This window comes from Rhincodon typus, chromosome 42 (assembly GCF_021869965.1).
Source record: "Rhincodon typus isolate 14 chromosome 42, sRhiTyp1.1, whole genome shotgun sequence".
Taxonomy (NCBI): Eukaryota; Metazoa; Chordata; class Chondrichthyes; order Orectolobiformes; family Rhincodontidae; genus Rhincodon; species Rhincodon typus.
In genome coordinates, this window is record NC_063373.1 from 3,560,668 (window position 1) to 3,573,190 (window position 12,523).

A 12,523-nucleotide genomic window follows, 5' to 3' on the forward strand; every position below is an offset into this window, starting at 1 on the left:
ATGTTCTATGTTCTATGTTCTATGTTCTATGTTCTATGTTCTATGTTGGGTCCTTGGCAGCGTGGATTAGGAGTTGGCCAAAAGATAGGAAACAGAGGGTAGGTAGAGATGTGCATTTCTCAGATTTGGGACAAGTTAAATGTGGTGTTACTCAGGGATCTGTTTTGGTACCCTTAATTTGTCTGTTTTAGATAAACGATTTGGAGATGGGTTTTGAGGGCAAACTCTCGAAATTTGCAGATGACACTAAGCCAGGGTAAATAGTGAATTGTGAGGAAAATGCTGAGCGACTTCAGGCAGATATGGACAAGTTGGCCAAATGAGTAGACACCTTGCAGATGAATTTCAATGTGCAAGAAACACAGAGAAACAGTGCAGTCTCAATGATAAAAGTTTGAGGGATGCAGGAACAGAGGGTCCTCAAGATTCACTTGCATGATTCCCTGAAAGTGGTCAGGCAAGTTGAAACGACTGTTAAGAAGGCTTTTAGGATCTTTGGGTTTATAAATAGAGGCAGAGAGTACAAAAGCAAGGACGTGATGCCAAGCCTCTACAAGTCTTTGGTCAGATCATATTTAAAGTGTTGTGTTCAGTTCTGGGCACCTTTTTCAGAGAAGGATGTTAAAGCCTTAATTAATTTCAAAAGAGATTTACTAAAATGGTACCAAGAATGAAGGATTTTAGATGCAAAGATAGATGAGAGAGATTGGGCCTATTCTTCTTGGAGCAGAGAAGATTAAGAGGTGACCTTAATGACAATTTTGACAGATTAAAGAAGGATAATGTGTTTCCACTAGTCAGTAACTAGGGTTCACAATTTCAAAACTGACAGAGATCTAGGAGTGAGATGTTGACCTACGTCTTTATTCACAGTTGCTAGGTTTTAGAGTGCGCTGTCTGTGAGAGTGGTAGAGGTGGATTCCATAGGAGGTGTCAAAAGAGAGCTGGAAATATATTTGAAATTGAAGAAGTTATCGGGCTATAGAAAAAGGACTGGAGAATGGGACGAGCCGGCTAGCTCTTTTGGGTGCAATACAGACATGATTGTCAAATGGCCTCATTCTGTACTGTGAATTCTGTGATCTGCAGGACATTGTATGATTGTCTGAATGTCTGCTGAAATGAGATCCACAGTAATGTTCAAAGTGTTTTGGATTTCTCCTCAATAAGGAAATGTTTTCAGGTGAGAGAAAAAGAAGAGGGGACTGAGACAGAATGGCAGCATTTTCAGAGATAGTATTAGCACAATGGGCTGAATGGCCATCTTCTGTGCTCTTAAGATTCTAATGTATGGGTTTATGATGAATCAGGATTTAATTATTTATACAGAGATAGTAGGAAGTGCAGATGCTGGAGAATCTAAGATAACAAGGTGTAGAGCTGGATGAACACAGCAGGCCAAGCAGCATCAGAGGAGCAGGAAAACTGACGTTTCGGGCCTAGACCCTTTTCTGAAGAAAGGTCTCGTCCCGAAACGTCAGCTTTCCTGCTCATCTGATGCTGCTTGGCCTTCTGTGTTCATCCAGCTCTATACCTTGTTATCTTAATTATTTATACAGTTCCTTTTTCATTCACAATCAGATTTTTCTTCCTTCAATAATTGGGCAGTAATTTCATCAAAATTCACCAGTAATATCTAAAATAACAAAATTATTCTAATTAATAATCGGACCTGTATTACTTCAATAATCAGAATCCTGTTATATTAAAGTCATTTCCCTGTTGTAAAAGATGAATTATCTGGATGTTATTGCATTAATAATCCATATCCAAATATATTAATAATCTATTATTAATATCCCCCACTGTTTCCTGTTCCCCGCTGATCAGCAATTCTCAGAACCCCGTCCCCAACAAATTGCTACGTTTGGGTGACATGGATTCTGCAGCGTTAGAAGAGTCACAGAGGGAAACTTTGGGAAGCAGTAATTTATTACAATCCCTTTCTAGACTTTAAATGCACTGATCAAGTTTCTCATCTCATCATTCACTGTCGTAGTGTTCTGTTTCCCTGAGAGAAATTATTCTTCATGGCTATCAGGCGTCCTTGTGGATTGTTAATTTGCGTTGAAATCTGTTTCACTCCATTCTTAACTCCGCAACTATCAGATGTGGTGCTGTAAGTTACGAAAAGTGCAGATCTGTCCCAAGAGTTTTGAACCTGAGGTACTGGTTGTGATCAATCAGCTGTATTAGGCAGTTCATATCATCTGCATTCCTGAATGAGGACTTCCAAAACAAACTCCCTAATCTGAATAAACATCCTCACGGAAAGAGATTTCAGGGTTGACAGAAAAATGTGTTCAGTATCACTCCATATTTTCTCTGAATAAGGGGGGAATCTTTGCCCCATTACTGTCCAATTTGGAGAAGAAGCATCTGTGAAGACATCAACTATTTTGAGCATCTGTGACAGTCCCACATGGAGAACAAATGTGACCAATGGAAAAAACATGTGAAAATCCCAGCATCACATCCACTCTTTTCAGCAAATGTCGCCTGCCCCACATGTGGCATTATTTGTGGATTCAGCATTGACCTATTCAATAACATCAGGACCCACAAAACTGGAGTAGAAGAAAATCATCCTCGATCCATTGTGATTGCTCAGAAAAAGAGTGTGGTTTTGCAAAAGATATTCTAAGTACAAGATAGACATTCAGTACACATTGTTCTTGCTGGTATGAATATACATAGAGTCATACAGAATGGTAACACCCTTTGGTCCAACCAGTCCATGCCGAACATAATCCCAAGCTAAACTAGTCTCACCTGCTTGCTCCTGGCTCAAATCCCTCCAAAAGTTTCCTGTTTGTTGACTCATCTAAATGGCTTTTAAAGGTTGTAATTGTACCTACATCCACCACTTCCTCAGGACATTCATTCCATATGCGAACCATGCTCTGTGTAAAAACTTTGCTCCTCATGGCTTCTTAAAACTTTTCTCCACTCACCTTAAAAATGTGCCCCTGGTCTTGAAATCCTCCAAAAGACAACTACCATTTACTCTGTCTGTACCCCTCATTATCATATACATTTCTTTAAGGTCTCCTCTCAACCTCCTATGTTCCATGAAAAAAAGTCCTAGCCTATCCAACCTTTCTTTGTAACTCAAACTTCCATACCTGGCAACATCCTGGTAAATCTCTTCTGAACCATCTCCAGCTTAATAATATCCTTCCTCTAACTGGTCAACCAGAACTGGATACAGTATTCCAGATGAGGCCTCACCAAAATCCTGTACAACCTCATTCTCAGTTCCTATACTCAAAGGACTAAGCACTGAACACAAGCATGCCAAACACCTTTCTAACTACCATGGCAAACTTCAAAGAATTATGTACCTGCAACCCCAGGTTGCTCTGTTCTACAACACTGCAAGGCCCTACCATTAATTGTTTTAAGTCCAAAATTCAATACCTCACATTTGTCCAGATTGAATTCCATCTGCCATTTTTCAGCCCATTGACCCATTTGATCAAGGTCCCAAACCTTCTTTGCTGTCTGCTGTGCCAGCAATTTAGTGTCGTGCCCAAACTTACTAACTATGCCTTCTCTATTCTCATCCAAATCATTTATACAAATGTCAAAAGAGGACCCTGTGGAACACCACTGGTGATAGGCTCCAGTTCGAAAAGCAACCCTCCACCACCACTCTCTGTCACCTGTCGTTAAGCCAATTATGTATCCAATTGGCAAGCTCATCCTGAATCCAATGTGACCTAACTTTACTAATTATCCTGCTATGCGCATCTTTTCGATGGCTTTACCAAAGTCCAAAGAAACAACGTCTACTGCTCTGCCTCATGAATCTTTTTGGTAATTTTCTCAAAACACTCAATCATGTTTGTGAGACATGATTTTCCTCTCACAAAACCATGCTGACTATCCCTTATCAATTTTTGTCTCTCTAAATGTTGACAAATCCTGACTTTTATAATCACCTCGAACGATTTACCCGCAACTGAAGTCAGGCTCACAGGTTTATAGTTCCCATGATTCTTCTTACAAACTTTCTTAAACAAAGGTATAACATTGGCGTGCCTTCAGTAATCAGACACCTCACTTGCACTTCTAGATGATGCAATATTTCTACATGGGGTCGAACAGTTTCTTCCCTTACTTCCAACAATGTTTTTGGATACATTAATCACGTCCCAGAGATTTATCCACCTTTATATTCTGTAAGATCTCCCGAACTTCCTTCTTTAAAGCTTGCTCGTTCTGAGGAAGGTTCTGTAACTTAAAAGGTAACAGATTTTTGCACAGTTGTTGTAGACCTGACTGACAGTTGATTTGTTGATTTAATAATTTGAAGCATTGTGAATAAATTGATAAGAAATATAAATGTTGATGGTTGTTGATTCAGTTTCTGCACTGAAAGCTGGAAAATGTGGTTTCCTTCAGATCCACTTGAATTAATTTGATTTCAACATTGAATATTTATTCCAGTACTATTACTTTATTCTCTCACACTAGAAGCTCCAGTTTTCCTGAAACAAAAAAAAATCCAGTTTAATGTGCTTTAATATATAGTCTATAAATTTGCAGTCTGATTAGTTTCTCAGATACACTTGTTGAAAAAAGACATATATATTCCTGGCCCAGTATTCTAACTGCAATGTAACTAATGCTTAACAAGTTTGCATTATCTCTGTCCTTTCAGAATCTGTAGCCAGAATTATAAAACTTTGGAGCCCACTGACTTTATGACCACTACATCAAGTTTTCTGCCCACTCTTAAACGTTTGTATGTCTGAATTTCTTATCGGTTTTATAGATATTAACATGTCTGAGAGACATTAAGTGTAATTTCTGATACAATGTATTATGGAAATGATAAGTTTGGTCTGAGTTAGAAACGCAAACAGCTGCTTCCCTGCAGGCAAGTCACCATGGCAACACTGATTAGACATTCCATTGCCAAGAATCATCTGATTGGAAACTCAAATCAGGTCGGGCGAAAGGACATGGTTTTTCAATGATTTACCACAATATAATTTTCAATCAGAGTGAGTGAGAAAATAGATTAGATTTTGAATGTGTGATGTTCATACCTATAATTGTGAAACTGTCAGAGATAACAGAATTAACAGCAACAGGAGAATGTAGAGTGAATGCGAAAATGACTGAAGAAAAGTAACTGCTGTGAACCACAGAATGTGTCCTTGTAAATCATAGATAAGAGAAATTCCAGCTGTCTTCTCCTCATTTGCTACCAATACCCAGCAGAGAAAACAAAGAGGAGTCAGGCCATAGCTGGATCCCTGCAGGGTATAAAAGTAAGGGAATACTGATGTAAGGGCGCAGTCGGGACTGGAGATCAAGCTCAGGGTGCTGAGTTTTCATTCAGCAGCTGACATCGTGTATGTGATTGTGGACACACGTGACTTGCATGTTCACTCTGATGCGTCATTATATACACGATAGTGGACAGAGAATCTGCTCAACTTTTGCAATAATGTGTGAAGTGCTGCTGCTAGATTGTCAAAGTTGGTGAGTAATAAGAGAAGATGTCAGCTAGAAGCTTCCATCTCTTTACTGTTCCGGTCCTGTGAGTCTTATCCATAGTTAATGGAATTCTTTATTTCTTCCAACTTAGAAACCTTTCACTTTTAGGAATCATCTCTTTACTTCTCTGTATTTATTTTCACTGAATATCTTGTCACCCACATGAATAACAGAATGTTGATGGTCAGACAAGACTTTGTGTGAGTCTGCACATGAGCAGTGGAGTTTTGGATGAGTTTGAGATTACAGGGAGGTTGAATGTGGGAGGCTATCCAGGAGTATGTTAGGATAATGATGTCTAGAGGTTAGAAAGGAAAAGCACTGTTCCCAGTGGGGAGAAACTCAAATCCATCAAGGACAATGCAGTAAGCTTAAATGCTATCCCATCCAGCAGTTTCAACGTTCACTCCCTTCACCAGTGATACGAGGTGCACAATATCTATAAGGTGTGCTACTGTAACTCACCACCGCTCCTCTGACAGTACTATCCAAACCCATAACTTGTACCACCAATTAGGACAAGGGTAGAGAATCACACGTGCACCAGCACTTGAAACTACTCCTCACTCCCAAGACACGCACTATCCTGACTTGGAACTTTTTTTTATTATTTACTCGTGGAACATGTGTATCACAAGTTGGCCAGCATTTATTGCCTAGCTGCCCTTAAACTAGGCCATTATCGCAATTAATTCCCTGTCCTGGGGTCAAAATGCCAAAATATTCTTACTGAAGGGACAGTGGGTGTACCTACACCACATGCATTGCAGCATTTAAAAAAGGCTGCTCACCATCACCCTCTTCAGAGCAAGTAAAAATGGACTATAAGACTGGTCTGCACCATGAAGACCAGATCCTGAGAATGAAGAAATTTGAGGGTTTTCTGTTATGTGGCATGCTTGTAGAAGCTTGAATATTTCTCTATGAAGCTGAGAAAGTTGAGCAATGATTTAGTCAAATTACAAGTTTATTTGTAATGAAGATTTTCTATGGGATTCAAAGTGGGCTGGCGAGATGGATTCAAAATTGGCTTGGTCATAGAAGACAGAGGGTAGCGCTGAAAGGGTGTTTTTCAGAATGGAGACCAGTAACTGGTGGAGTTCCACAGGCATCAGTCTTAGGTCCTCTTGTTTGTAGTATATATAAATGATTTGGGGGAAAATGTGGGTGGTCTGATGAGTAAGTTTGCAGATGACATGAAGACTGGTGGCGTTGTTGATAGTGCCAACAATTGTGAATGGATACAACAGGATATAGATAGATTTACAACTTGGGCAGAGAAATATCGGAGCTTAATCCAGACAAATGTGAGGTGATGCGTTTTGGAGGAACAAATTTAGGTGTGAACAATACTGTAAATGGCAGAACCCTGAGGAACATTAGCACACAGATGGATCTGAGCGTGCAGGTCCACAGTCCCCTACAAGTGGCAACACGGGTGGCTAAGGTGATTAAGAAGGCTTCATTGGCCAAGGCGTGGAGTACAAGAGTTGGCAAATCATGTTGCAGCTGTATAAAACTCTTGTTACGTTGCATTTGGAGTATTGTGTGCAGTTTTGTCACCGCACCAGCAGAAGGACGTGGAAGCTTTAGAGAGAGTACAGAGAAGGTTCACCTGGATGTTGTCTGGTGACAAGGGCATTGAATGTGAGGAAAGGTTAAAAAGACTAGGATTGTTTTCACTGGAAAGACAGCGACTGAGAGGAGACCTGATAGAGGTCTACAAAATTATGAGAGGCATAGATAGGGTGGATAGTCGGAGGCTTTTCTCCCAGGTTGAAGTTTCAATTACAAGGGGGCACAGGTTCAAGGTGAGAGGGAAAAAGTTGAGGGAGATGTGCGAGGGTAGTTTTTCATACAGAGAATGGTAGGTGCCTGGAATGATGCACCAGAAGAGGTGGTGGAAGCAGGCACGTTGGCAACATTTAAGAGGCATCTGGATGGTTACATGAATAGGGAGGGAATAGAGGGATACAGACTGAATAAAGACAGGTTTTTTTTTAGTTTAGTTAGGGCATGATCATCGGCATAGGCTTGGAGGGCTGCAGGTCCTGTCCCTGTGCTGTACTTGTGTCTTCTCATTTCACCTGCAGAGATGGAGGAATTACTTGCATTGGCAGAATGTTTGGTAACAACAGAATTCAGGTTTCAGCTAATTGGCATTTCATATAATGTCGTGTAAATTGGTGGAGATGATTTTATTTAGCAAGTTCTGGGGATCTGGAACAGACTGAATAATAGGTGTAAGCAGATTCAGCTGTCATTCTTAATACTGATTTGGAATGTAACTTAAGATGGAAAATAGAGAAAATTAAACAATATTATTTTGGTACATTGGGGAAAAATAATCATCAAAACAGTGGCATGTTAAAAAGGAGAAAGACAGACAAAGGCAGCATCACATGGCAATGAATCAACGGTGAAAGAAACGTGCATTGCTGTCTGACCCAGCAGTGAAACTGCACAGCTACCACCTTTGCTGTTTGATTTCAAGTGTCTTCAATCGGAGTTCGTCTAAGAAAAATAAACAAACAGCAAAATTCATACCTGACCTTGGAGAAATCTGTGTGGGAGAGATCACAGGGGAGCCGTTAAGTGGCTAGTTTTAAAATGTAACCTTAATTTTTTTTTGCAAATCTACAACAGTGAGTAGAGTGGATTCTTTTTTGACAATGTTTCTGTTTTCATTGAGATCTGTCTCATGACTAAACTTTATAAATATTAAAAAAAGGTACTAAATTAGCCTGGAGCAGCGTTTTTAGAGCAGTAGGACTATGCTGTTTTCTGGGTCTGTAGATGGTTAAGATGTAAAGATGGCCTTTTGCAGAGTGATGTGTTCTTCCTGTCAGATGTGAGAGATTAGGAACAGTTTCCATGTTACTCATGATTATGTCTAGAGGAAGTGTGTTTGGTTGCGACTCCTATCCAATTGCATGGATTGGTTGGACCAGCAGTTAGAGGCAATGAGGAGTTTACAGGAGCTAGGGGATGTGACGGATGCTGGTTGCAGGAAGCTAGACAAACCGAAGTTACAGTCAGGTAGGTCAGTTACCTCCAGGAAAGGTAAGAGAGGGAGGGAGGTAGTCCAGGAATCTCCTGGTGGCTATCCCTATCTTTAACAAGTATACTGTTTTGGAAAATGTAGGTGGTGATGGACTCTCAGGGGAATGTAGCACTGACAGCTAGGTTTCTTGTTCCTAGACTGGGTCTAATGTAATGAGGTGTACGCCAGGTTCCAAATGACGTATTGTGATAGGGAACTCTGTGGTCAGAGGCACAGACAGACATTTCTGCAGCTGACAGTGAGACATCCTGGGTGTTGCCTCCTGGGTGCCAGGATCGAGGATATCTCAGAGAGTGTGTAGAATACCCTCCAAGCGGAGAGGAACCAGCAGGAGGTCGTTGTACACATTGGAACTAAAGACATACGAAGAGAAAAGGATGAAATTTTGAGGAGAGAATATAGCAACTTAGGCAGAAATTTTAAAAAAGGAGATAGTTGAGAGTAGTAATATCTGGATCCAGTGCCATGAGCTAGTGAGGGTAGGAATGGAAGGATAGAGCAGATGAATGCATGGCTGAGGAGCTGGTGCAGGGGAGAAGGATTCACATTTTTGCTTTATTGGAATCATTTCTGAGGGAGATGTTACCTGTATAAGGAGGACAGATTGCACTTGAATTGGAAGGAGTCTAATATAAATTGGGAGGATTTAAACTAATAAGGAGGGTGGGCAGGACCCGCGGAGATAATAAGGAAAGAGATCAGTCTGAGACTGGTACAGTTGGGAAAAGGAGTAAGTCAAATAGGGCAGGCAGGAACAAATCAGGGAATGAGATAGGACTGATAAATTAAACTGCATATATTTCAATGCAAGAGGCCTAACAGGTAAGGCAGATGAACTCAGGGCATGCTTGGGAACATGGGACTGGGATATCATAGCAATTACAGAGATATGTCTCAGGGATGAACAGGACTGGCAACGTAATGTTCCACAGTATACATTTTATAGGAAAGATAGAAAAGGTGGAGTGGGGGGGGATGGTGGTGGTGGCAAGGCAGGAGGGGGAGTGGCATTTTTGATCAGTGATAACATTATGGCTGTATTTAGCGAGGATATTCCTTGGAATACATCCAGGGAAGTTATTAGTGTGGAACTGAGAAATATGAAAAGGATGATCACCTTATTAGGATTGCACTATAGACCCCTCAGTTGTCAGCAGGAGGTTATGGTAGGGGATTTTAACTTTCCAAACATCGATTGGGACTGCCATTGTGTTAACAGCTTTGATGGAGTGGAATTTATTAAGTTTGTGTAAGAAATTTTTCTGATTCAGTATGTGGATGTACCAACTAGAAGAGGTGCAAAATTTTACCTACTCTTGGGATATAAAGCAGGGCAGGTGACTGAGTTGTTAGTGGGGGAGAACTTTGGGGCCAGTGAACATAATTATATTAGTTTTAAACTAGTGATGGAAAAGGATAGACTGAATCTAAAAGTTAAAGTTCTAAATTGGAGGAAGGCCAATTTTGACAGCATTCGTCAAGAAATTTCAAAAATTGATTGGGGGAGGATATTTGCAGGTAAAGGGACAGCTGGAAAATGGGAATCTTTCAAAAATGAGGTAACGGGAGTTTGGAGATAGTATGTCTTTTTAAAGGTGAAGGGCAAGTCTAGTAGGTGTAGGGAATGCTGGATGACGAGAGAAATTGAAGTTTTGTTCAAGAATAATAAGAAAGTGTGTTTCAGGTAGAGATAGGAGAGATTGAGCGAATCCCTCGAAGAGTTTAAGGCAGTCAGAGTATACTTAAGCGGGAAATCAGGTGGGCAAAAAGGGGACATGAGCTAGCTTTGGCAAAAAGGGTTAAGGAGAATCCAAAGGACAAAGGGTAACTAGGGAGAGAATAGGGCCCCTTAATGATCATAAATGCTGCCTATGTGTTAAACTGCAGAAGATGGGGGAGATACTCACCAAGTATTTTGCACAAATGTTTAACGTGGAGAAGGATATGGAAAATAGAGAACGTGGGGAAATAAATAGCGACATCTTGAAAAATGTCAATATTACAGAGTAGGAGATGCTGGACATCTTAAAATGCATAAAGGTGGATAAATCCCCAGGACCTGATTAGGTGTAGCCTCAAACTCTGTGAGAAGCTAGGGAAGTGATTGCTGGTCCCCTTGCTGAGATATTTGTATCATTGATAGACACAGCTGTGGTGCAGGAAGACTGAAGGTTGGATAACGTGGTGCCTCTATTTAGAAAGGTGGTAAGGAAAAGCCAGGGAGTATAGACCAATGAGCCTCGCATCGGTGGAGAGCAAGTTGTTGGAGGGAATCTTGAAGGACAGCATTTACATGTTTTTGCAAAGGCAAAGACTGATTAAGGATTTTTGAAGAAGTAACAAGCAGGATTGATGAGGGAAGAGTGGTGGATGTGATCTTTATGGACTTCAGTAAGGTATTCAACAAGGGTCCTCATGGTGGAGTTGTTAGCAAAATTAGACCACACAGAATACAGGGAGAACTAGCCATTCGGATACAGCGCTGGCTTGAAGGTTGAAGATCGAGAGTGGTGGTGGAAGGTTGCTTTTCAGACTGGAGGCCTGTGACCAGTGGTGTGTCACGAGAATCGGTGCTGGTCCAACGCTTTTTGTTAATTATATAAATGATTTGGATATGAACATAGGAAGTATGGTTAATAAGTTTGCAAATTATACCAAAATTGGAGGTGTAGTAGACAGCAAAGAAAGTTACCTCAGAGTACAATGGGATCTTGATCATTGAGAACATTAAGCAGTGATTGAGTCGAGGTGTAGATTTGTTTTCATGATATTTCATTTACAGAGAGAGAGAGACTATCAGCATTGTCACAATGTTTGGTCACCACAGAACACAGCTTTCAGACAATTGGCAAATAATGCAAGGTGAAAATATGAAGATTATTTTACTCAGCAAGTTCTGAGGATCTGGAACAGTCTGAGGCTGGATGCAACAGTTATTCTCAAAATAGATTCAGAATTTAACTTTTTAAGGAAAGATTTGGGCTTTGGGCAAAGGGTAGGGGAGTTGGGATAAATTTGCAGCATTTCTTGCGTGCGAGGGCAAAAGTCCACTGGGCTGAATGGCCACCAGCCCCGAGCCTTGTGATACTGCACCATTCACTGCGAACGATGAAGTTTATCCAAGGGCAGACAGAGAGAGAGAGAGAGAATCCCACCACTCACCTCAAGGTGGGACCCGGCTGATTGACGGCAGCTCACTGACCAATAGAAGGAGAGAGGGCGGCCGGCGGACCAGACGAAGGCAGCTGGTCCTCCAACCAATAGGTGTGAGTAGGGGGCGGGGCGAGCAGGACGACATGTGACCATTATGGTGCCCGCAATGTGTCGCTTTGAGTGCGGGAGGCGGAGACGGGAAACGGGGAGAATCAGCAGACACCAGGAGAAAAATTGAGTCAGTCTGGATTGTAAGGTTTTATACCTGTATATGCCGCCAGTCCTGAATTAGAAACTCCCTGTCCGCATTCATAGCCAACGGGCCTTAGGCGGTGATAAGCCCTGGGAAAACGCCGCCATCTTTATTCGGGGCATCGCGCAACAGCGCGCATACGCACATTTCTTACTACTTGGGTGGGGTGGGGTGGGGCGGGGCAATTTGAAGAGCATTTGCACAGTCGTCTAAAACCAAGAGAAATGTTTGTCTTTTCCTGATTTCCATCCTGGGCTGACAGTGATTTTTCTTCTGCGAATTCGCTTTACAGAATTTAATTGAGAATATATTTGCAGACGGGAATCTTAAGCTCTGACAGTCAGCAGAGTCATCAGGATCTGAACATCATTGGCATTTAACTGGAAAGGAAGAGGTTTGTTTGTTCTATCTGTGAGAAAATATTTCTATGTTTGTAACTCGAAAAGCAGCAAGATGTTCAAATTTGTGATTAGAACACTCCTGGGGTATGTTGAATCAGAGATAGTAGGAACTGCAGATGCTGGAGAATCCGAGACAACAAG

At 41.3% G+C, this 12,523-nt stretch overlaps 1 protein-coding gene across 2 annotated transcripts in view; it reads left to right on the forward strand.

Moving 5' to 3' along the window:
- LOC109911818 (zinc finger protein 239-like) overlaps positions 1–12,523 on the forward strand; it is a 44,567-nt gene that overhangs the window by 28,038 nt on the left and 4,006 nt on the right. The window contains exons 1-2 of one of the 2 annotated variants that reach the window (XM_048619438.1): positions 11,871–11,979; positions 12,274–12,375. The exons of the other annotated variant lie outside the window; for it this stretch is intronic. The gene's annotated coding sequence lies outside the window, so the exon portion shown is untranslated. Of the gene's footprint in view, positions 1–11,870; positions 11,980–12,273; positions 12,376–12,523 lie in introns of those variants that run through there. 2 annotated transcript variants of the gene reach the window in all.